The 24,900-nt window shown below is 34.1% G+C and overlaps 1 pseudogene; it reads left to right on the top strand.

Annotated features, from left to right (window-relative positions):
• The first annotated feature begins 6,719 nt into the window (after positions 1-6,719).
• LOC105086844 (small ribosomal subunit protein uS5-like) lies at positions 6,720-16,545 on the top strand (annotated as a pseudogene).
• The last annotated feature ends 8,355 nt before the right edge of the window (positions 16,546-24,900 follow it).

Genomic DNA, 24,900 nt, shown 5'->3' with positions numbered 1-24,900 from the left:
AAGTGGCCGTCTTCAAGCCAAGGAGCGAGGATTCAGGAGAAACCAACCTGCTGACACCTTGATCTTGGACTTCCCACCTCCAGAACTATTAGGAAAATACATTACTGTTGTTAAAACCACTCACTCTATAGTATTTTGTTACAGTAGCCCTACCTAACTACTACAGTTGGCAAATTATTTAATCATGTCTATTGTTATGTTTATTTAAGGAAGATTTATGAAAAACTTATCTCCTTTTTCAGCTTTATTTGTAACAGTAAATTGAACACTGATTTTTGATGTAAGCAGAAGGAATTTACTGAATCTACTATACTTTCCTACCTGAAGTGCTTAATATTAAATGAATAAAGAGTAGGGAGCCTCCCACAGTCTTCAGGTGGTTAAATATTTCATTAAGAATCTGGTCACTGAAGAACACAAAGAACTTTCTTACTGAATCATTCCCTCATATAAGGTGACTTCACAACTGGAATCACCCAAATGCTATGATAGAACACAGTCTTAAGAGTTAATTCTGGACCTTGTAATGTAGAAACTGAGTTACGTGCTGCATATGATTTGATTGTATTGGTCCCTATCTTACTTGTCTCAATGGAATATGAATTCTCTAGGGTTCTACAGGGAAACAGCATATCTGGTCAATATATTGCCATAGTGTTTGATCCTCTGTTGGAAGATAAGTTTAAATCCTGCATAATTAATGAACACAAGTAGCACAAATTATGTGAGCTTTTTATAATCATTCAGTCTATTGAATGCAACAGAGCTATCTTATAAAATCACTGTAGCTGTGAGATTTTAATCATATCTCTTAATTTTGTATTGTGTTGTATTAACTCTTAACGTTTGTTTTTCTTATTAAAAAGGACATATCCAGTTGTAATGATGAAGAAAGCAATGGGAAATGCCAGAAAATCAAAAACTAAAACACTTTCAGAATGAATATGATGATGCCTCGTGAGAACTGAAATAGTTGCCACTTAAAATTTTTTTTTTCATTGGCAATTATTGGTTGAAGTGTACCAAACTATCCACACTGAAGACTACCTAGTAAATTAAGTGCAGTAATATGATAACTGGTATTTTTAGTGGAATATATATTACACTAGTGTGGCTGAAGATACCAGTAGACTAGATGTATATATTAAATAGACAAGCATTTCCTGAGCTGTGCTTTAGACAGCATTGAGATTTTCAGGGGTGTTATTAAGTGTTTTGAGAATAAAGGGTTTCTTGACAAATCAGACTGTGAAATGTTACAAGTTAAATTGCTCTTGATGATTCACAGTAAGAATCAGCAATGTTAAGAATTCAAGAACTCCTGAGGTAAGAAAAAAATAGTTTAACAGCATTTAACCAAGTATTTCCAAAACTCTTTTAAAAATATTATTTTTGAATATTTTTACATTTAAATAAAAATGTTTTAAAGTCTAGAGCTTTATGAATTATTAAAAGGTAAGCACATTTTTAATAACTACTAAGTCGGAAAATAAAAATCCTGTATCTACAGTCCACTAGCTCCTCCCAGTCTCATCCTGGCTTTTAGGATAAACGCTATAATACTTTTTAAAATGACTGTCATTCTGCAGTTAATTTTGTCTCTTTCAGATATTTTTAAATCCATGTGTTCCCTCTTGATCTCTTTTATTATATTGCAACCTATTTGTCTAAGAAACCAGAGAATTGTTTTTCTGAAGTTTTCCACAATCAGAATTTTGCTGGTTGGATCACATTGTTGTAGCTTAATATATGTCTCTGTCACTTGTAATTTTTGTTTATTGATAATTGGATCTCTATGTGTAATTAGATGTAGGGTCAATGTTTTGGCACATAGATATTATGTTTATTTCACTAGCAAAGAATATAATATTTGATTGTCTTTCATGTTGTGATGTTAGCAGCCATGAATTTTCAATTAATTCCTTAGGGGCTGCAAAATGAATGAATCCTCAATCTAAAATTTCTTCTTCACAGAACTAGAATACATATTTAAAAATATATTTCATATCATCCATGTCTTACCCTTCTAGTGACATAGTGAATATAGGAAAGGCAGAATAGATTATTTCCCTTCTTAAACAATTGTTAAAGTTGACTTTCTAGAATCCTCAAAACTAAGCAATTAGTTTAAGTATCATTTTGAACTATTGAATTTAAATATATTTGATGTGGGTTGATATACTGGACTTATTATACTCATTGATGTCCAAAATTTTCCATCTTTGGCCATTCTACCTCTGAGCTAGAAGCAGACAATTCATGCAATTATTCTTTTAGTGGAAAATAGTACTCTAGGTCCTCAATCTGGACACTAGAAGTGGTCATGTTTTTAGGAAATATGAATCTAAATCCTCATTCATTCTTACTGACTGATGTTTTCCTTTTTAAACCTCAAGATAATTTTCTTGAATTATAATTTTTAGTATTTAGTTTATTCACTTGCTTTCGTTTTCTTTAGCAATCTTTTACATCAGCTGTATCTTCTTTGACTAGTTTCTATATTTATCACATTCTCTTGACTCATTTACATCCTTTTATCTTTTTTTTTGCATTATTTCTTAGAAGGCATTATCTGTTTTGTGTATTTGCCCTTTTCTTTATTCTTGTCTTCTTATTTTTTCTTCAATTAAGAAATATTTTAAAAATTTTATTGTTTCTGAGTTTTATCCCCTCATTTTTAATTATAAAGTTTTTTTAAAATTTATTATTATTATTTTTTCAGTGGAGGTACTCGGGATTGAACACAGCAACTTATGCATGCTAAGCACATGCTCTACCATGAGCCATAGTTCCCCTTTCTTTATTATAAAGTTATGTCTATCATACATGTGTTATTTGTATAATTCTTTTGGCACATTTAAAAATACTATAATTTTTATTATTTTGGGGGCTTTTTTTTTCTAGCATGCTTTTTTGTTTATAAGAATATTATTCTACTTTTTATTTTATTTATTATAACTACTTCAGATGAGATGTGTCAGATGAGATGTGTCAGATGAGATTTATCTTCACTTATTTTCTGTTACTCATTTTTATATAAAGCAATTTTCTAGAACTTTCAAAATGTAACCAGTTTTTAATACTATTTTTAAAATGGGAAAAGTGGTTCAAGATTGTTTTAATAACATCACAGCCCATGATATCCCCTCAGTTCAAAAGAATGGCATCTTGCTTCCTGAATTCTCCTATATCCCTTTTCTACTTTTATCTGTACATTCTTCTTTTTTAAATTTTCCTTGTTATGTTCAATTTAGATTTCATTCTTACATGTTTCTCCTGTGTGTGGGGCTTTCTCCTGGAAGGAAGTTTGGCTGGTTAGTTGAGAGTTCTGAGGAATTAGGCTTCCCAGCCTTTTGGATCTCAATACAGATCTATTTTCTCACTTAGTATTGCATTGTGTAGAGCCTCACGCACCCTGTTTCAGATCGCCTTCTCAGACTGGCCTGCTGAGTTCTCAAGACGGTGTGGCCATTTTGAATTTTGCAGGTGTCCAAGGCATGCCTTTGCTTACTTCTTCTACCCTCTGCGTAGTGCTAATACTACTCAGGTCACATGGCAGCCAATGGTTTGTCCACATTCACTCATATTTAAGGTCACCTACTTTCATCGCAAATGTTGTTCAGGGATCTTTAGTTTTGCTACCTTAATTGCACTGTCAGTTTTGATTCAGGTGGAGATGGTGTGTAGGTGTGGGGAATACTTAAATCTGTCTCTCTGTGCATTTTCCCAGAATCCCTCTCCAACCATTTTTGACTATAGAAATCTCACCTATAAATCATAAGCATTACTTATTCATTTACAGCAAGAAGCTAATGGACACAATGTAAGCACCCTGAAATACACAGCATAAACCAAAGAAATAGATTTGCTTTTTCATTAGCTTTATGATAATACCAATGTATTTATTTTATGTAGAATAATCCACATAGACTGATTTGTAAGTCAAAGTAACTATATTAATGCTAAATGAATTATTCACTTTGTGCTACATGGAAACAAGTAACAGAAAAAAGAATGAAAAAAGAATAGTTTTTCATAGAATCCATGTTAGTCTTTTGTGGTGAATTAATTACAAGATGAGATTGTTAGAGGCTATATAAAGAGTGTGTTCATTCACAAATACACCAAACATATGTTGAGTCTTTACTCTGTATTAGACACTCTCAAAGTGATCGTATTGCTGTGGTTTCTTATATCAGTATCTCTAATCCTCATTATCAGGATAAAATATAATATATGTTAAAGATCAGTTATATGCCTGGTTCTATGCTAGGAAATGCTAGCAAATTTAATATTTACAGCTGCTCAAAAGAGATGCAGTATTAGTTACTATCTAAGGAAACAGTGGCTCAGGAAGCCAGTGAAACTTACTGGCTTAGAGAATACAAACAACATTTGAGACCAGGCTTTCTAGCAGCAATGTGCGTGTTCATACTTAAAACTAAGTCTTGCATGCTGCAGTATAAATTTATTTTCATTCTGTCTTTATTTTATCCCAGTGATTATCATTAATACTTTGGGCCTGGAACACTGCCTATGAGCAGTATTAATTAGCTATTCCTGTGACAATGTATATAACAAGCAATCCAAATGTCTCAGTGACTATTAACAGCACACATTCACTTTTTGTTCATATATTCATACATTGGCCAGGGTAACGTGCTGCATGTTGAGTTCTTTATCAGAAATAACGTCTCTTGTTTCAAAGTCAGGTTGCAGGACTTGAGGCTACCTGGGCATATTCTTCTCGATTAGTATAAGAGAGGAAGCTGCCCAGGAAAGCATTTGTGAAGTATTTTATTAGAAAGAATATGCATATGCACACTCACCTTTCTTGCCAAGAAAAAAAAAAAGAAAAATTGTGTGGCGAAGCCCAAAGTCAGTGGCACAAGGAGAGAAGAATTAATTGAGAACGAAGTACAATAAATCCCATGTAATGAGGCTATATTCAAATCCCAGCTGTTATTCAGTAGTCATATGACCTTGGGAAAGCTATTTAATACCTCAACCTCAGTTCCCTCTATTAAAAAAAAAAAAAGAGATAGAAAGAAAGAGAAATAAAGAAAGAAAAGTAAAGAAAAGAAAAGAAAAAAAAAAAGAAAGAAAGAAAGAGAAAAAGATTTTTTTCCACTGTGTGAATTTTCTATGAGAATTTAATATAAGTTAGGATAAATTTTAAATGAATTGGCATTGTTCCTAGTGGATGCTAAGTATTCAATAAATATATGTGCTAGGACTCACAGAATAAAACATATATAATATGAAATATATAATTTATATTATATATTAGGTATTTAATATAAATAAATACATTATATAATATAACATATTCTATGTGCATATGTTTTTTAAAATATATGATATATTATATTTGGATATATATATATCCACCACACTCTACCATTGTTCATTCCATCCTGTTATGAAACTAGTTTATAGTTCATAAAGAAAAACTGGAACAGGTTCTATGAAACTTTTTGGCTTTTTGTAGTTAAAAAATAAGGCTCTCCTCTAGTCACTGTAATAGAAAAAAAACAACTCATATCAGGGATTGAGCTATGAGGAATACAAAGAATGAGGAGTTGTATATTATGCCTAAGAAACAGTGGAAGGAGTGATCATATAGGGGTTCACAGTGAAGTTGAACTCTAGGTTAGAAGGCAGTCTCTATGTGAGTTTTTTCAGTAATAGAGTCACTCTCTCTGACTTTGTGTTTTATGGCGTCACTCCAACTGCAGTGTTGGGAAAACCAAGTAGAAAGTCCATTTATGAGTCTGTTGAAGTATCACAACTCAGAGACAGGTACGTAGACCACTTAGTTGTGGAAATGATGGAGAGTGGTCGGAATCTTGATGTATTTCTAAGATAGACTGTAAGAAATTCTGATAAATTGGATTTGTGGTGTGAAAGAGAACCTAGAGCAAAGATGACACCGGGTTTGGGCCTGAGCAAGTGGAAGAAGGGGGGGAGCAAGTTCAGCAAGGGAAAGGAAGAAATAATTTCTGATATGTAATACACTTATTAGATATCCAAGCAGAGATATTGAGTAGATAGTTGGAAATATGAATCTGTAGTTCAGTTTGAGATGTTGGGGCCGGAGACACAAATATGGGAAGAGTCAACATACAGATTTCATTGAAAGAAAGTGGGCTAGAAAAGATTTAGAAGCATATATTGAAAAAAGAAGAGATTCAAGAATTGAAATTGGGACTCTGCAACAGGTAGAATTTGGAAGTGTTAAGAAGAATTAACAAAAGCAATAGAAAAAGAATTGGCAGCAGTGTTACCTCAGGAGACACATGAGAGGTTTTCCAAGGAGCCAAGTGAGGAAAATTATTTTTAAAAGGGTTCTGATTAGCTGTAATAGAGAAAGTAAGAAGACTGAGCATTGACCACAAATTTGACAATGTAAAGGTAGCACATGACCTTGACAGAAACAGTTCAAGGGAAGTGAGACTATGAAAGCTTGATGATAAAAAAAAAAATAGTGAGTAAGAGGGAAAATGGAGATAGAATATAGAAAACTCTTTTGAAAGGTTGGACTGGAGGGTGAATACGTAGAAAATAATAATATATGTGTGCACACTAATGGAAAAGTTCTAGTAAAGACAGAGAATTTGATAACCCAGGAAACAAAAAGGAGCAATTGCAGATGCAGAGTCCTTATGTGAATGGGACCAAATAAATCCAGGGCATAAATAAAGAGGCTTAACTTAGACATGAACACGGGTAGTTTATATTTTAAAAATGAAGTGAAGAAAGAGCCTTTGTACATGCAGATGCAGGTAAGTTGGTAACACTTGATGTGAAAGTTCTGTTTTTATTAAGCGAGCTTGTCAACTGAGTGAAGAGCGGGAGGAGGAGGTAGAATTTGTTTGGGAAGGTAAAAGACTAAAGGAACTAAAAAGAGATTCAAGTTTGTGAGGCAAGACTTAGAGCTTCTTACTGTGTGTTTTCTCCTGTCAAGCTCAATACACATGAAGGTAGAAAGTAGTCAGTGTATTGGATTTCAACAACACTGTGTTTTTGCCTAAAGAGTGAAACAGGGAGAAAAATCACAAAGAAGGAAAGAAAAATGTATGTAAAAGGAGTGTTGTTAGTGATTGCTTTTAGAGTCAAAGTTAGGTAAGAAAAGAAGAAAAACATTATTAATCATGGAATTTAAAACAGATAGGGAAGAGAAAAAGACATGAGTTTTGAGAGGCAGAGAAATATGAAAGGACCAATGGATTAGAGCTCTTGCTGTGGTGAAGGAATTTGGCAGGTGAGAGGACCACAGAAAGTGACTAAAAATATTAGGATGGAGTGTGGGAGACTAAAATGCTATGGAGGGTACTTCTAGGCACATCAGATTAGGCTGTGTTCAGACTCCCTCTCCGTTTATCTTCCTCCACCATTTCTGGGATGCCCTATTTCATTCTCTGTCTTTCATTTTCCCAGCTGACCCTGTGTTTCCCTTAAGACCCAAATTAAAGTTTTCCTCAATCAAATGATCAATTATACCATATGCTACAGTGATTTTTCTCTTTCTTGAAGCCTTACAGCAATGGAAATTTGTGCCATGCCGTACAATCCTACAATAAATAGTGTTAACATGTCTCGACTTTCTTTAGTAGTTTTATGATTGAAATATTGTTTCCATATGCATGTAGCTCCATCACTCTTAAAAATATTTGACAAATGCTTGTCAAGAAATAAAATTAACCAGCAATAGACTATCCTGATTTCATATGTCTTATTTAATAAACTGTCCTTTTGGATGCTATATCTTCTGGCCATTTACTAGGTATGTGATCCTGGATATATTTCTGAACTTCTGTAAGATTAAGTTTCCACATCTTTGAAACATTCTTAATATTAATTTATAAGCTAAAATAATATATTATGTTCAAAGCCCTTTCATGGTATGTAGAATACAGTTCATATAAGATAATTGGTAGTTAACTAGATACAGTAAATGATGTATTCTGTCAAACATCTCTATCAATATCAGTAATATCAATATAGTGTCATATTCAACTAGTGATATCCACAAAAATATTATATATATTATTTAGTTATACTAGGCTTTTAATTTTAGAGGATCAAGTTTCCTTATTTTAATGCTCCATGATTTAAAACCACAAACTCCTGCATTTGCTAAATTTATCTTCAACATTCTATGGAATGTATGATAGAATGTGTGGGATAGACTGAAAGATAGAATCATATTTCTATATGATTACACAATGAGTTAACATTTTTATGGTTTTAATGGTGGCCTGTGTAGTGATTAGGACCAATGGCGACATTTAGAGATTTCATCTTATGCATTATGGAAAAAAATCACCATGAGAGAAAAATCACGATGCTCAATGATTGCCTTGAAAAGCTATTCATTATCGGGCATACCATAACGTGCAAGTAAGAGTGGTTGATTGGCTTTAAGATCTTCTTCTATGCGAAAATAGGATATGACATAAATGACTCTCCTTTCCTCTTTCTAGTGCGTGCATTGCTTCTCTTAGGCTCAATGAAAGTTATTTAAGCTGTCACCATTGTCTTTAACATTCAACAAGAATCCACCATGTGTGGTAGATATTTATTCTTCTGAAGCACATGGTGCTTTCTGGTATGCAGGTGTTTTATTCATTATTGAAAATGTTAGACGCTTTAATCTAGAAAGTTAATTTATTTAAGAACCTTACAGTGTTTGTTTCAGTTCTCAACACTTTGTCCCTCAAAAGAAACGTGTGAGGAATTCTGCCCTGGTATTTTCCATTCTGCACATCTCTCACTTGATGTGGCTATTAGCAACCAATGCCAACATACTCTTGCTAAAATGGTTTTAAGATAGTAAATATCGTAAAATATAGTTTTATCTTCTAGGCCTGGCCTATGTGTCCTTACGTCTGAGTTCCCACTTTCTTAACGTTATAGCATAGCAGTCTATTACCTCTTAGCTTCCAAGTTTTAGACCCATACTTTTCAGTTTATCCCTGCTCTATCAATTCCTACAAACCAAAGTGATTAAAAATAAAATGCTATGGGCCCTGACCTCAAAGTTCTTGATATGCAGGGGCAAAAGAGTCAAACACAAATGGCATGTATTCCATACATTGAACAATTCTTAGAAATAAAAATAATTTCCATCCAGAAAAAAGGAAAATTTTAATTACTGACTAGTTAATAGCCAGTGACTAAGTAAGCCATCCTATCAAAATGGCTTTCAGCAAAGCAAAGTAGAAGTTTTCTTAATACAGCATTGCTGGTAGAGTAAAAATACTTATAGAATTTTTTAAGTTTTTTTTCTTTTATTTGAAAAAGTAAAACATTCATTCTAAGTGGCCTATATAAAATTTGGTACATCTATTTCAATATGAGGATATCAGAAGCAACCATTAAAATAGTATATAAGACTGGATAAAGAAGATGTGTTATATTTACACAATGGAATACTATTCAGCCATAAAAACCAACAACATAATGCCATTTGCAGCAACATGGATGCTCCTGCAGAATGTCATTCTAAGTGAAGTAAACCAGAAAAAGAAAGAAAAATACCATATGAGATCGCTTATATGTGGAATCTAAAAAACAAAAACAAAAACAAAAAAACAAAGCATAAATACAAAACAGAAATAGACTCATAGACATAGAATACAAACTTGTGGTTGCCAAGGGGGCAGAGGGTGGGAAGGGATAGACAGGATTTCAAAATTGTAGACTAGATAAACAAGATTATACTGTATAGCACAGGGAAATATACACAAGATCTTATGGTAGCTCACAGAGAAAAAAAATGTGACAATGAATATATATATGTTCATGTATAACTGAAAAATTGTGCTCTATACTGGAATTTGACACAACATTGTAAAATGATTATAAATCAATAAAAAATGTTTAAAAAAAAAGTATACTAAGAAGTATAGTCAAAAGCCCATAAACAAATTAAAATGGAATTTTAAAAGTTCAGATAACCCAAAACAATGCAGGAAGGGCAAAACAGAGGAGTGAAAATCAGAAGGGACAAAATGGTAGAGCTAAATCCAATCATGTCATTAATTACATTAAATATAAACGGTTTAAACACACCCATTTAAATAGAGATAGGGACGTGCGGATATAGCTTAGTGAGAGTGTGTACTTAGCATGTGTGAGGTCCTGAGCCAATCCCATGTACCTCCATTAAAAAATAATAAAAAAAAAAATGAAGGTTAAATAGAGATAGACTGCATAAAATATAAGACCTTACTCTAAGTGATGTGTAACAAACCCACTTGAAACATGGTATGAATAGATTTAAGGAAAGAATACAACTTCTAGTTTCAGCCCTGAAATGTTAAGAGGTGGGAAGTAGTCATTCCTGTCTTTATAAAAACAAAAAATAAAAAAGCAAACTAATAAAGAAAAAAGATACTTCACCAAAGAAATTATTCAGGTGGCAAATAAGCACCAGAGAAATCATTTCTCATTGGAAAAATGTAAGTTAATAGGATACCATTCCACATTTACTGAAATAGCTAATATAAAAAGTAATTCCAAGGGCAAAGCCACTGACACTTTTAAACATTGCTATTTGGAATGCAAAACAGTATGCCACTCTGAAAAAGTTGGTCCATTTTTTATAAAGTTAAATATACACTTACATCACCCAGAAATACAACTTTTAGAAATTTACCCTAGAGAATTGAAATTATGTGTTTACACAAAATCAGTACATAAATGTTTATGATATCAGTATCGACAATTGCCAAAAACATGAAATAACCCAAATGTCCCTCAGGGAGTGAATGGGCAAACAAAATCTCTTATATTCATGCAGTGGGACTCTGCTAAGTAATAAGACATTAGATATTGATACAGGCAATAATCTGAAAAAAATCTGTGAAAGAAGCCAGTCCCAAAGGATTACATACTATATAATTCCATTGATAATACATTTGGGAAAATGGCAAAATTAAATGGACAGTGAACAGATCTTTGGCTGCCAGGGATTAGGGATGGGAGTGGGGGGAACTGCATGACAAAGGAGAATTATCTGGGGTGTTGGGATTATCCTGTATTTAAGTAGTAGAGGTAGTAATTGCAGGAAACATTTATGAGTTACAATTCAATTGACTGTACATCAAAAATTTGATTTGTATTGCGTGCAGTTTTAAAAGTCAAAAAACCTAAATTCTAATTTTGAAAAATGACATTGCTAAATGGATCAAAATCTTTGATCCAGTGCAATATGAAGAGATTTGCGATGGTTAATTTTGCTTGTCACCTTGACTAAGCTGTGATACTACACATTTAGTCAGATATGTCTAGAAGTTGCTGTGAAGATAATTTTTAGGTAAAATTAACATTTAAGTCAGTAGACTTTGAGGAAACCATATTACCCACCATAATGCTGGTGTGTCTCATTTAGTCAATTGAAGATCTTAACAGAGAAAAGAGTGAATGACAGAGGAAGAGAAAAATCTGATTTCAAACTGTCTTTGGCCTTGAACTGTAACAGCAATAACTCTCCCTTGGATCTCCAGTCTGATGGCCTCCTCTGTACATCTTGGTCTTGCCAGATTCCACAACTGTGTGAGCCAATTCCTTGAACACCGCTCCCTCTCTCTAAACATATTCAATTGATTCTATTTCTCTGGAGAACCCTACTGATACAGGGTCTCAAGGATGTTAGACTCCAAGTGTGAAAGTATTTTTGATATAATACTATACAACTTTCTCCCATTGTCCATTCTCATGTAGTTCAAAAAATGAAACTCCTATGTTTAAGCACATAAACTGAACACACTAAAGACATGTAAGGAACTGGATTTATTATTGTGCTGTCCTATTTTATTTTTCTGCCAGTGTTTGACTTTGATTATGGATGCCCAAAACTGCATCTGGTTAAATTCGTATTTTGGTGGTAAAATAAATGATTTAATTTAAATTAATTTACACCTTTAAAAATGAACACAGTGAGTATAGAATTCAGGGTTCTTCAGAAAAACATGTATATTTATTTATTTTAAAGAATTGTCTCATGAAATTGTGCGGTGAAAAAGTCCAAATTTTCATGGCAGTACACAACGCTGAAAATTCTGGAAAGAATTGTTGTATTCCTGAATCTGAAGACAGTCTGGAGTCAGATTTCCTTCTTTCTTGGAGGATCTCAGTCTTTTCTAGTAAGGACTTCAACTGATAATACACACTATAAAGGTTAATTTGCATTAAAAAAGGCTACTGTTTTAAATGTTCTTCACATCTAGGAAAAATAACTTCACAACAACATCTAAACTGGTATTTTACCAAACAAATGTGCACCATAGCCTGGTCAAATTGAAACATAAAAATTAATCATTATAGTGAGAAATACTTTTAAATCTTTATTTTAATTGAAATTTTAGATTATCTGACATATACTTTTTATTGAAAAGTTCCATAGTTCCCTAAAAGTAGCAATACTTGTTACTGTTCACTGATCAGTGAGGGAACTGAACACTTAGCAGTTTTCAAGGCTTCATAATCAATTCATGATATTTGTGTGCTATTTTCCAAAACCTTGAAACCAGATTCAATTCCAAAGTTCACTGTGAAAACGATATTTCAATCAGATAACTTGGGAGAAGATCATTTTAAAAAATAAGAAAATACATTTTTAATGAAGTGCATGAAACATATCATTATGGCTATTCTCTTTTTGCACTCTAGACTTTAATGCCTATAAATTGAGATCCATTTTGAAAGGTCATGAAAAACATGAAAGCACAAATCCTGAGTGTTCTAGAGTATTAAAAACCACTCTTTTAGCTTTTTATTCTCTCTCATTTCTAAATTGCTTTTCTTGTTTGTTGTTTCCATTTATATTTTTGAAACAATGTCCTTGATATGCTGCTTGCTCAATGGATATTTATCATTGTGTACAATAACTTGCAAATTATTGTATTGTTAAATGACTCCTCTGTAGTTTTGCTTTTAATTGAGTTGCAGATGTTAAGCCTGTGAAAGCAATAATACTTCCATTATGTTCCATGGAACTGTTCTCAATGAGAAAAATAAGAATTTAGTATATAAAGTTGCATCTACAAAATAAGATTTATTTGCAAGAGATAAACACGTGTATGCACGTACACACATATACGTGTAAACACACATTTATGTATATATATACACATATATTTAAATGACTAATATTTTGGCATTTTACATTACAATGACTCTTAAAATATATGTGACAATTAAGTGTACCTAGAGGCTAGATGAGAAATTCCCTTGTATCTTTTTTTATTCTTGCTAATGTTATGAAGATCAATAGTAAGGATCTATTATATACATTTTTTGTAAAACTTATAAGTTGCTTCATGAATTTATCGTCTGTATTATGTTTAAATACATGAAAGAAGATTTAAGAATTTTAGTAGATGAAAGCATTCACTATACTGTCCTTAATGATAATGTTTTAAAAAAATGATCATTATTTAGAACATTGATTTTTTAATTATGTTTTGCCACTATTTCTACTTATATGTTTAAATTATTTATAAGATTTATGTAAATTGACTTGACTAATATAAGAAAATAAGTTGATTCTCAAAACACATTCTTCTACAGCTTTCTGCAGAGAATATATATTTCAGTACAAATGGTTTAGATTAGATTTTTCCAAAGTTTTGCTCTTCATCCTACAGGATGCTGGCAGTGGGTTGAGGGACATGGTATTCACTTTATGAGATGCCTCAAGGGTAATTACTGAATCCCAATTCCTACTCTAGATTCTGATGCAGCAACAAATTCTAAGCAGACTTTGTCCAAATTTGCATGAAGTCTGTGCATCTTATCAGCTTTTCACTTAGACCTACCTAGGTCTTCTGCCTTTATTTCCTACCAAGGGATTTTTCTAACCTAAAAAATTGACATCCCTGTTAGAAACCAAACTAACATTAAAACATGTGAACCCAGACATGATAGCAGTTAATCCCCATGGAGCCATCATTGACCTATTTGTAATAGATGTTGAGTGGATAAATCTTCCCCCTTCCATGCCTCAGGCAGGCAGTCTAAGATGCATTTCATATAGCTCTTCAAAGGGTCACAGTAAGATCTAACACTAGTCAACCATCACATAGACCAATTCAGTAACTTATTCTTGCAATATTTTTCTCTTGCTTCTTGTCCCTCAATCCTGGACCCTTGGATGACTTTCCAAGTATATTCATTATGCTGCAAAAAAAAAAAAAAATGGCCATTCTATTTCTGGACCAAGTCTAAACCTGCCTTCGAATACTTTCATAAGATACTATATATTAAATATCTTTCAGAAAATTCATAGAAGACACTTAGAATAATGGGACTTCTAAGAAGTCAAACAGTAAAAAAAATCTTAATTTTTAATTTACTTTATTTAAACAAGAATTTCCCAAATTTTTTTTTTGACAACAAAGTCTTCCTTTCCTTGACATAATATATATTAACATCTATCACTAAAATGATGTCAATGGCCAGACAACTGATGATGTAATTCTATTATTCCACTACATCACTAGTTCACTGAACCATGAGACATTTCATCCCTTATCTGAACTTCTATTATATTATATACATTGAGAACCATGACTTTTGCTGTGAGTTAAGCATATCCTCTCCTATATCCTAGATAAGTCTTTGAGGACGTTATCTAAAAGTGTTCATAATTCTAGTTTTAGTTGCAAACACCAGCTTCAAAGCTTGGGAAAAGATAATTATTAAAATTAAGTTAAAGAAAAAAGTAGATCATTGAAATATTAATATGTAAAGTCAATTGGAGAGATTAAGAATTAAGACCATTTCTGTCCCCAAGAAATTACAAATATTACACAAAATAAAATTTATGTTCACTTGTACTAGATGTTAATGATTCTGTTTCCTTTTCTCCAGACCTACAGACAGCTTAGCTTTCTATGCTCCTTTGCAATCGTGTGACTTGCTTTGTCAATGAAATATGAGAATAGTTGATATACTTTACTTCTTTCCATTCCCAATAATTGTGGAGCACATGTTGATGTGAAGGAATCATGATCAAAACAGCTTTGATCAAACAAAAACAAGTAAGCTTTTATTAAGTCACTAAAATCCTGGGGTTAGTTATTGTGGCTTGACGTAGCCTATCTTGACCTATGGAATCATTTGAAAGAATGATAGAAGAAATGCAACGAGACCAAACCCGAGGTAACTTCCAAATAAATTATTAATTCCTTTCCATGAACATATTTATTGACTATTAATTATGAGACAGGTGCTCTTGTGAGCAACTGCAGTTTGAATGAACAATATTTCTGTTCTCATACAGTTTATTCCTTAGAGAGTCATAGACAATAAACTAATAAATACACAAACCCCAACAAGGTGGCTTTAAAATACTTTTGATTACTAAGGAAAATGACACCAGGGACTCTAATGGAAGTGTTGAGGAATCCAGAAGCAGGGAGGTTTAGTTATGCAGGGAAGGCCTCCTGGAGGAAATGTGTGATCTATGAGTAAGAAGTTACATTCTCTGCTGGAAGGAACTGTGCTTCTAGGAGAAATGGCTGATTTTAGGCTGGAGCAGGGGAAATAGGAGATGATCTTGGAGCATCATATAATACCTGAAAGTAAGGAAGTGCTCAAAAAATATTTTTTTAAAGGATGAAGGCATTCTTTTTTCAGATTCTTTTCCATTATAGGTTATTACAAGATATTTAATATACTTTCCCAATTTTTTAATATTGGGCTATTCTTGCAAGACATATCAGCAAATAGTAGTTCCTACACATATGGCTCAGAAATCCTACTTTTATAAATGGAAGAATAAGATTAATTTTTTCTTCCTGCTCAAAAATGTACTCCTTCCATTAAATCTACATAGGTATCTTTCAGTCTCTTGAGGAGATCCATCTCCTCTCCCTGCCCATCAAGTAATCTGAGATCATTGAATTCTTCCTGGACGTGTTCCTCAAGAAGGAAGTTTTGATGATTATAGCCATGCAGAAGCAGACCCACACTGGCCAGCAGACCAGATTGAAGGCATTTATCACCGTCAGGGATTACATCTGACAACATGCCAGTCCAGGTGTTAAGAGATAGCCACTGCAATTTGTGGGGCCTTCATCCTGGCCAGAGTCTCCATAATCCCCGTGCAGCAAGACCACTGGGGGAACAAGATTGGCAAGGCCCACACATCCCCTCGCAAGGTGCCTGGCTGTTGTGGCTCTGTGCACCACTGTGCTGGTGCACCACTTCCCCACCCCCAGGGGCACTGGCAGAGTCTCAGTCCCTGTGCCCAAGAGATTGCTGATGATGGCTAGTATCAATGACTGCTGCATCTTGGCCAGGGCCTGCACTGCCACCCGGGACAACTTCGCCAAGTTCACTTTCCATGCCATCTCTAAGGCATACAGCTATCCCATTCCAACCTCAGGAGCAAGACCGTGTTCACCAAGTCTCCCTATCAAGAATTCACTGACCATCTTACGGAATACCCACACCACAGTCCACATGTAGAGAACCCAGGCTCTAGCTGTGGCCACTGCTATTTTTTTATATAAGAAAAATAAAGTAAATTAAGCTTGTTTAAAAAATAAAACACCCCCCCAAATTTAAGTCACTATGCCAAATCTAAATAGAAGTGGGTTAAAATGAGTTATGTTGTGTTATTATTGTTGAATATTAAAATGAATGTGGTCTTTTGTTCACTTTAGACATGATATTTAAGTAGGAGTACAATTCAAAATAACAAAAATCTAAGATAAATTGTCTGTAAACAAAACCAAAGAATGTTTGGCAAACTAGTAAATTTAGACTACTGGGGAGGGAGAGAAAGCAAATTTTTAAATCATAGTGAATAGAACCTAATTTAATGTAAGACATTATTCAAAATTGGGTTGCTGGGCCCTTAGGTCTGTAACTCAAGTTCATTGACATCTACAACATTGTGCAACCATATTCTTCATATGTTTAGGCAGTGAAACAGCAAATAGTTGATAGTAAATGTGATTAATTTTAAGGAATCATGTATCAATTTAATAATTTTAGTTTCAATAAATAGAATTTAAATATGAAATAATTAGCTTTTTTCCTCTATGTGTGTTAATTCCTCTTCAAATCAGTTAATTTTAGGGAAGTCTTTAGTATCTTTGTTGATCTTCTGATGTCATCCTACAGCATTTTCTACATGATAAGAATTTTGATAACAGTGTGAAACTCAACAGCATTAGAAATCTTTTAAATGTAAGTTAAATAGCTAAAGTTGGCTTCCAAAATCATTGAGGTTGTACTTTTCTAGGTATTCCCTTGCTTATAGAAGATTCTAATCACACTGAAATCATCTAGCAAGATATAATTTGGATGTGTTTCTAAAACCTTTATTCTTCCCCCACTTCCACTGTGGCTACCATACATGATACACATTTGTAGAGAAATTGGGATGTACCAGTCCTAATTTATGTAGAGAGTGAATTTTCAAAGATTAACTCTGACATGTCCTCTGCATTCATTTGCAAAATGATGCTTTTAATTACTTAGTTGAGGCAGTGAGCAAGGAAAACTGAACCTAGTTTTCTAGTGTTCTAACTTAAGCCTTCAAAAATTTACTATTTATTTTGAGCTACTGTAAGCCCTGGGAAAATTCATGCATGTTCAATAAACATGGGCATACAACAAAAATAAAACTAGTTTTTGGACTACCTTCTCCTTTGAGTACTTGTACTACTACAATAGATTTTGAATTCTTGACCACAATGAAAATATCTGATGGATTAAGACTTAAAGCATCTTAATATTCATCCTATAGATTAAATTAATTTAAAACTTATTGTTTTAAGGTTTGTAGCCACTATAATATTATTTTGTTACTTTTTTTATTGAAGTATAGTTGATTTACAATGTTTCAGGTATACAGCAAAATGATTCAGTTATACATATATTTATAAACCTATTCTTTTTCAGATTCTTTTCCATAATAGGTTATTATAAGATATTGAATATAGTTCCCTGTGCTATACAGTAGTCTTTTTTGTTTATCTATTTTGTATATGTTAATCCCAAGCTTTGTAATATTCTTAGAGGATTATAGGTCAACTAAAATGTTGTGATTTCAAAAGCATGTTCCATGCAAATGTTTTTCATACAGGTTTTAAACAATAGGTGTTTATATATATATGAATAAACCATTCCTGGGAGGAATTTGTCTTTGCTGCCTTTTTTGGAAAATAGTTAAATATCCTTATTTAAGTCTAAGATAGATTCTCTCTTAAAACCTCAAATATCCATTTAACTAAAACATATATTTTAATAACTGATATTTCAAAATGAACAAGATTGGACTTACAGGCTGTAATCAGAGTCTTTCGAGAACTCAAATTGAATACTTTTATGGTTACATTGAAGAAATAATTCCATAAAATCTATATCTAATTAAGTATTTACTATGAAGATGCCTTTCCTATGAAAAAGATGTAATACTTGTTTTAAGTATAGTGCAGTCCAAGATGACTGGAGAAAAAATTGTGGTATATTTATACAATGGAATACTACTCAGCCATAAAAAATAATAAAATAATGCCATTTGCAGCAACATGGATGGACCTGGAGATTGTCATTCTTAGTGAAATAAGCCGGAAAGAGAAAGAAACATACTGTATAATATCACTTATATGTGGAATCAAAAAAACTAAAAAGACAAGCAAACTTATTTGCGAAACAGAAACAGACTCTCAGACATAGAGAACAAACTTATGGTCACCAGTGCAGAAAGAGGGTAGGAGGGGATAAATTGGGAGTTAGAGATTTGCAGATACTAACTGATCAATTTTATAATAGATAAACAACAATTTCATGCTGTATAGTGCAGGGAACTATATTTGATATCTTGTAGTAACTTATGGTGAAAAAGAACATGAAAATGAATATACGTATGTTCACATATGACTGAAGCATTGTGCTGTACACCAGAAATTGACACACCATTGTAAACTGACTATACTTCAAGAAAATATTTATATATACAAAAAGAAAGATAGAGCAATCCAAATTCTTAAATGACAAAGTAATTTTCAATATAGCCCATATTCTTGAGATTGAAATATTTTGGTTGAATTTATTTTACCCAGAGGTTCAGGTCTAGTACACTGTAATTTGTGAAGGTCCCAAACGGAAGGACAGACATACCTAGTTGAGCAACATTATAATTAATTTTTTATATAAAAGATATTCTAGAGATGAAAAGAGAGCTACAACCTGAAAACTTATAATTATTCTGTTACCTTTATCCGCCCACTCATTGTGATATAATCACAGCATGGGAAAGTCTGGACTATGGGCTATATTGAATAGATATTGCATCTTCTACAGAGTATCATTTTCCTTAAGCCAAATATTTTAAAGGAATTCTTTACTCAGAAACTGGTCCATATTTCCTATTAATTAATACTATCTAGATAAAATACATGGCTATTGCTTTTGAAAATTGCTAAATTTACAAATACAACTTTCATTTTCTGCTTATTTTTAATGTTTTGTTAGAATTGGAGAAGAAACTTTCTGTACATTAGCTTCTAGTTTCAAATGGAACATTTGCACAACTAAATATGGGTTCTGTATTGCTATATAATTCATAATCATTCATTTTTTGGTAGGCATAGCAAAAACAGTGGTGGAGACAACATTTATTACATAAGGTTTTTACTGCATGGCCAGCAGTCTTTCTTTTTTAATCCCTACACACTACTATGAGTAAGTTTTCCTGTTACTCCCATTTTACAGATGAGGAAGTTGAAATTAAGAGTTCAGCTGAACAATGTCGCAAACCAATAAGTGATGGAGCTAAGATTTGAACCCATGTTTAAATTGCCAAAGTTCTTGTTCTTAAGCTCTACTGTCTTCCTGATAGAAACTTTTATGGAAGCCATTGCTAATAAGTTTGATGAAATAAATTACATTAGAGAATCTGGTAATTAAAAGTAGAAAACAGGAGGAAGAAAGCCAGGCAAGTTGGTAAAATGGGGTTGGACCCACTATTGGGGAAAAAAGCCAATACTTACTGACATCCTCTTACAGCGCAGATGATGGAGAGCCATTTCTCATAATGCCGATTCACTGGTTTAGTACTTTCTCTGTGAATTAACTTGAAATAACTTCCTACAGTCTTGAAAGAGCCATCAGACAATTGCTTCTTGCAAAAATGTAGAAGTAAAACATGCAATTTTAAATATTAAAGAGAATTATATCCATAACAATAGTGTCTTCAGAAAATTGTTTAGGAAAAATGCCAATACAGTGAGTGTCTTTTATTTCTGACCTAAGCACCATATATTAAATCATTACTAGGCTCATTTTATTTTTCTGTGATATTTTAGAAACACTTCTAAGATGAAGAGTATAAATTATGTTTTCCTACATAGAGTCAAAAATTAAAGGTTATATTTTTTATGCATGAATAACACAATTGCAGTGTCTTTTAAGTAAAAAAAAAATAGAAGTGGCACAGCTTGGAGAAGAAATGTCAAGATGTCATGATCTGACAATAATAACACAATGATAGACTGAGTGGCATTTACAGTTGTATTGGCAAGTACAGTTATCTCATATTGTCAAACTAACAAACTGAATTACTACCCAGGCTGCCAACATATTACTTAACCCCCAGAAACCCCATAGTAATTCTGTATTCTGTTAAGTATTAGAAAAAGGAGGCCACACAATTTTTGATAATGTGAGGGAACTGGTCACACACACTTACACACAGGCTTACATATATAGATATGGATTGAATTTAGATTGAGAAAAATAAAAAGAGGGAAACTTAAATTCAATATAAAATCTCTAAAACGTGAACAAGAGCAAGATGATATCTCCTGATTCCTCCATGTTTTGAATTAAACTCACATAAGAGGGTTAAACTCACATAAATTTGATAGATTTAATCATTCAAGTGTGATCAGATTTTTTTTTTTTTTAGTGTAAGTATTGGTACATATGCTGATGGCTCCTGTTATGGGCTGAATGTTTGTGTTCCTGCACCCCATGCCACAAATTCACATGTTGAAGCTGTAATCCCCAAAGTGATGGTATCTGGAGGTGAGACTTTCAGGAGACAATTGGGTTTAGTTAAAGCTTTGAGAATGGATTCCCCATGGTGGGATTAGTTCCTTTATAAGACAAGGAAGAAATCAGAACCCTCTCAGTCTCTGTCATGTGAAGGTACAGCAAGAAGGAAGCCATCTACAAAGGTCCTGAGTTAAGAGAGATGAAGCCTGGTGTGTGACTCATGCCTGAGAAAGCCATGGCAACCCTGGAGCACGGAAGAGGGTGCTGCCTAGAATTTATGGGGACAAGGGATGCATGAGTATCTCTGTGAACTAGATGTGGACCATGAAGGAGGGAATTAATGTAAAGTCCACTTAGATATTTCCCAAGGTTGGCTACATCATTTGTGATGCCCTATACAAAATAAAAATGTAAGCCCCTTTAAAAAAAAAAAAAAGCAGGACTTTTTTTCCTTTATTCTATAGTCTCTCCACCTTTTGTGGTAGGCAGAATAATAGTCCTCCCTAAAATGTCCTTCTTCTAATCCTGGGAACCTATGAATATATTAGATTACAAAGCTAAAGGGAATTAACATTGTAAATCAGCTGACCTTCAAATGGTGGGTGGGAGGAGATTAGCCTAGACTCTATACTTGGGACCAATGTCATCTCAAAAGATCCTTAAATGTGGAAGAGGAAAACATAAGCATCAGTGTCAGAATAAGAAAGACATGACAGGCCATTGCTGGCTTTGAAGATGGAAGGGGCTACCAGCCAAGGCAGGAAGACAGCCACTAGAAGGTGGACAAGACAAGAAAACTGATTCTACATTAGAGTTTCCATTAAGGAGGACAGCTCTGTAAACTCCTTGAGATCGATTTTTAACTTCTAAATTACAGAACTGTAAGATAATAAATTTGTGTTGTTTTAAACCATTAGGTTTACTGTAAGTTTTTATGGCATCAAATTGGAAACCAGTACCTCTCTCGTGGTAGTTTTATTTACTATTTAACACCATACTCCCTTGGTTGTGGGGATATCTGCAAGGTGAGTGCAGACCCTATTAGGTGCCTGGGCTGTGCCCCACAGTCCAGCATGCACAGTGTGTGCACCCCATCTTGACCTTTTGTACTACCACCGCCAGACCTCTGACCAGAGATGAAAAGGGACAGCAGTTGCTGGGTGGGAGTTGGGTAGTGGGCAGCCAAGAAGCCATCCTTAGAGAGGCAGGGAGATGGCAGAAGACCCAGTTGCATTTGAGCACAGGCCCTAAGCCTCCTCTGAGCGCTCCATCATCCCACCTGATTTCACTTAGCAAAGCAGATAGAAAGATAACATTACTGAACATATCTAGACAGCAAATGGAGAGCACTGAACCTCAAATATGAAGTCCCTTTCTGAGTGTGGAAACCTCTGCTGCTGCACCCTATGCACAAGTCCGTGAAGATAATCCTGGTCTTTATTTAGGGAATAAATCACAAGGGCAATGAGACTCTGAACCTAGCAGTGAATCCTGGGTTCCCTGGGACTGTGAGAGGGGTCAAAATTTTCAACTCAGAAGATAGATGCATTGCTTCAGTCAGTGGAACTGTGAGTGACTCAGCCTAACTTCTACCAGCTGCATACCCAGCAGGAATGATTCTGAACACAAATATTTATATGGAAGATGATCTCAGAAAAAAACTGGTAGGGTAGTGAGGAAGTCAGGGAAGGGAAGGAATCCAATGAGGTTATGTTAAGAGCAGGTTATCACTCTAGGTAATTAGACATTAGTCCTCTTGGGGGTAATCAGGAGACTATGTGGAACAAACATCAGACATGTCTCTCACGTGGATGAGAAAAATGGAATCGTTATCTATCCACTGATGTCACTGAATACAGGTTTCTCCCTTCCTCTGGCATGCTTCTCATAGGGTAGATGTATGTTCAGTTCTTTATTTCTTATTGGATATCTTTCTGAGCCACTGTCCAGCCACTTTTCACTACAGCAAAGGAGATGAAGGTGTTAAAGGATGGGCAAGAAATACAGTAATTTGCATTAAAATACAGAACATGTGTTGAACATGAGAACTGTTAGGTCTAATACTAGTTTTCACATCTGGAATGAGAAAAGATATGGAAGAACTCATTTTCTTTCTCTTGAGTTTATACCTGTGCAAGGTGTTGTCAAAGTATAAGCCGGCTGCTTGCTAGATCTTTCCTCTAGATTCTCTGGTGATTGCTGGCAAGCAACAGAAATTTTCCACAATTACTTAAAATACATGATGAAAGAAAGATTGGGACAAGTTTACTTACATTTTCTGTGCTCCTTCTGTTTAAAGGACACAGTACTTCTTGCCTTACCATGTGCTTGAGGTTTTGTATAAAGTTATGGGATAATAATAAAGCAAATAACAATATGTAGCATAGCAAACATGTCTTAAATGATGTTATGTTCCTTTTCTTTTCTAGATGCTAGAAAGAAAGGAGACATAGACATTTCTCTAAGAATACATTTACGTTATGGACAATATATCCTCTGGTCTCACTAACACCTTGGTCTAACTTCCCTTTCAGGTCAGGTTAGTTTCCAGAATCTTTCTAGATATGAGTAAGAGATAGGAAAAGGTTATTGAAACTGAAGTGTCTATAAATCTCAGTCCATAAATTTGCTATAAAAATAATGTAACAGATTTTTTTCTATAATGGACATAGTATTTCTAGTTCCTATTTTGCATAATGGTAAAAGTATGTTTCCAGTAAATTAACATCTACTTTTCTTCCCAGAGTTGTGACTAATATCCAGTGGGCAAATTGGCAAGGTGCTCTATAACCTGTTCTTGCTGGAATTCTCTGAGCCCATGCCCATTCTATGACCCCAGCCAGGTCTTAATCATTAGTCCGTGCAGGTCACTGCTGCAGGGCTCTTCTTCTCCACTTCTAAGGGCTCTCAGAACTACTTGTGGATACACAGACATCATTCTGCTGCTTCCGTCCTACCACACTGGGTTAAAGGAAATTCTGAGACATTATTTAAGGCTTGCACTCACTTTTTGTTTCCATCCTAACTTTCCTCTTTGACAGCCCAGGAAACATTTATCAAGTCTGTGAGTTTCAGAACTTTTCTCTTAACTCCTCCCATAGTCTCCTACTCTTGTGTATTGTTCATGCACAGGAGTCTTTTTTATTTTTTCTTGTGGTTGGACCTTTGATATTTAAAAGCAAGGAAAAAAATCTTTTTTTCTCCTTCTTGTAATACCATCTTTTTTCCTGAGCCAAAAGTCAGCTTAGTTATTTCCTACCTAGAAGAAACACACAAGGGATAAAAAGAATTTTGTAAAACAATCACTACCACAAAATGTATTGGTTAATATTTTTGAAATATTATACTATCCCATAAACAAGCTATTTCTTTGAATTTCTGCACATACCTGATGATAAATGAGTGTGTATGTGGGAAGGACAAGGGATGATGTTAGAAAGTTGGGACTCACTGTGAAAGGCAAGTATGAGTTGTGTTTTCTGGTTTAAGGCTGCAATTCTGAAATACTTAAAGCATTGAATCTCCCTTTTCTTCTTTACATCTCACACTTCTAGTCAGTCACAAGAAGTGCTTGGACAGCATGCTGCTCTGCTGACCAGATAGAGCCCCACGAACAAAGCTTGCAAGCTGCATACCCATGATTCTCAGGAATCTTATTACTAGTGAGGCTCGGAAGGGACTGAAGGTAATAAACTAGAAGTGAAGCCTGTGCTACTGCTGGTTGTTATGCGTGTGTGGAAAGTTAGCCCCAGAGTCACACTGTCAAACTCCATAGGATGCCGAAGGATATAATTCTTTGAGTTTCCTTCCAAGTCTGGAATTCAGAACTTCCACAGTGAATGGCAGAATTCACCAACAATTTTCTTTTCTCTACTT

Source organism: Camelus dromedarius, chromosome 2 (assembly GCF_036321535.1).
Source record: "Camelus dromedarius isolate mCamDro1 chromosome 2, mCamDro1.pat, whole genome shotgun sequence".
Lineage (NCBI taxonomy): Eukaryota > Metazoa > Chordata > Mammalia > Artiodactyla > Camelidae > Camelus > Camelus dromedarius.
Note: the sequence above shows the minus strand (reverse complement) of the source record. Positions and strands in the feature narration are given on the sequence as shown.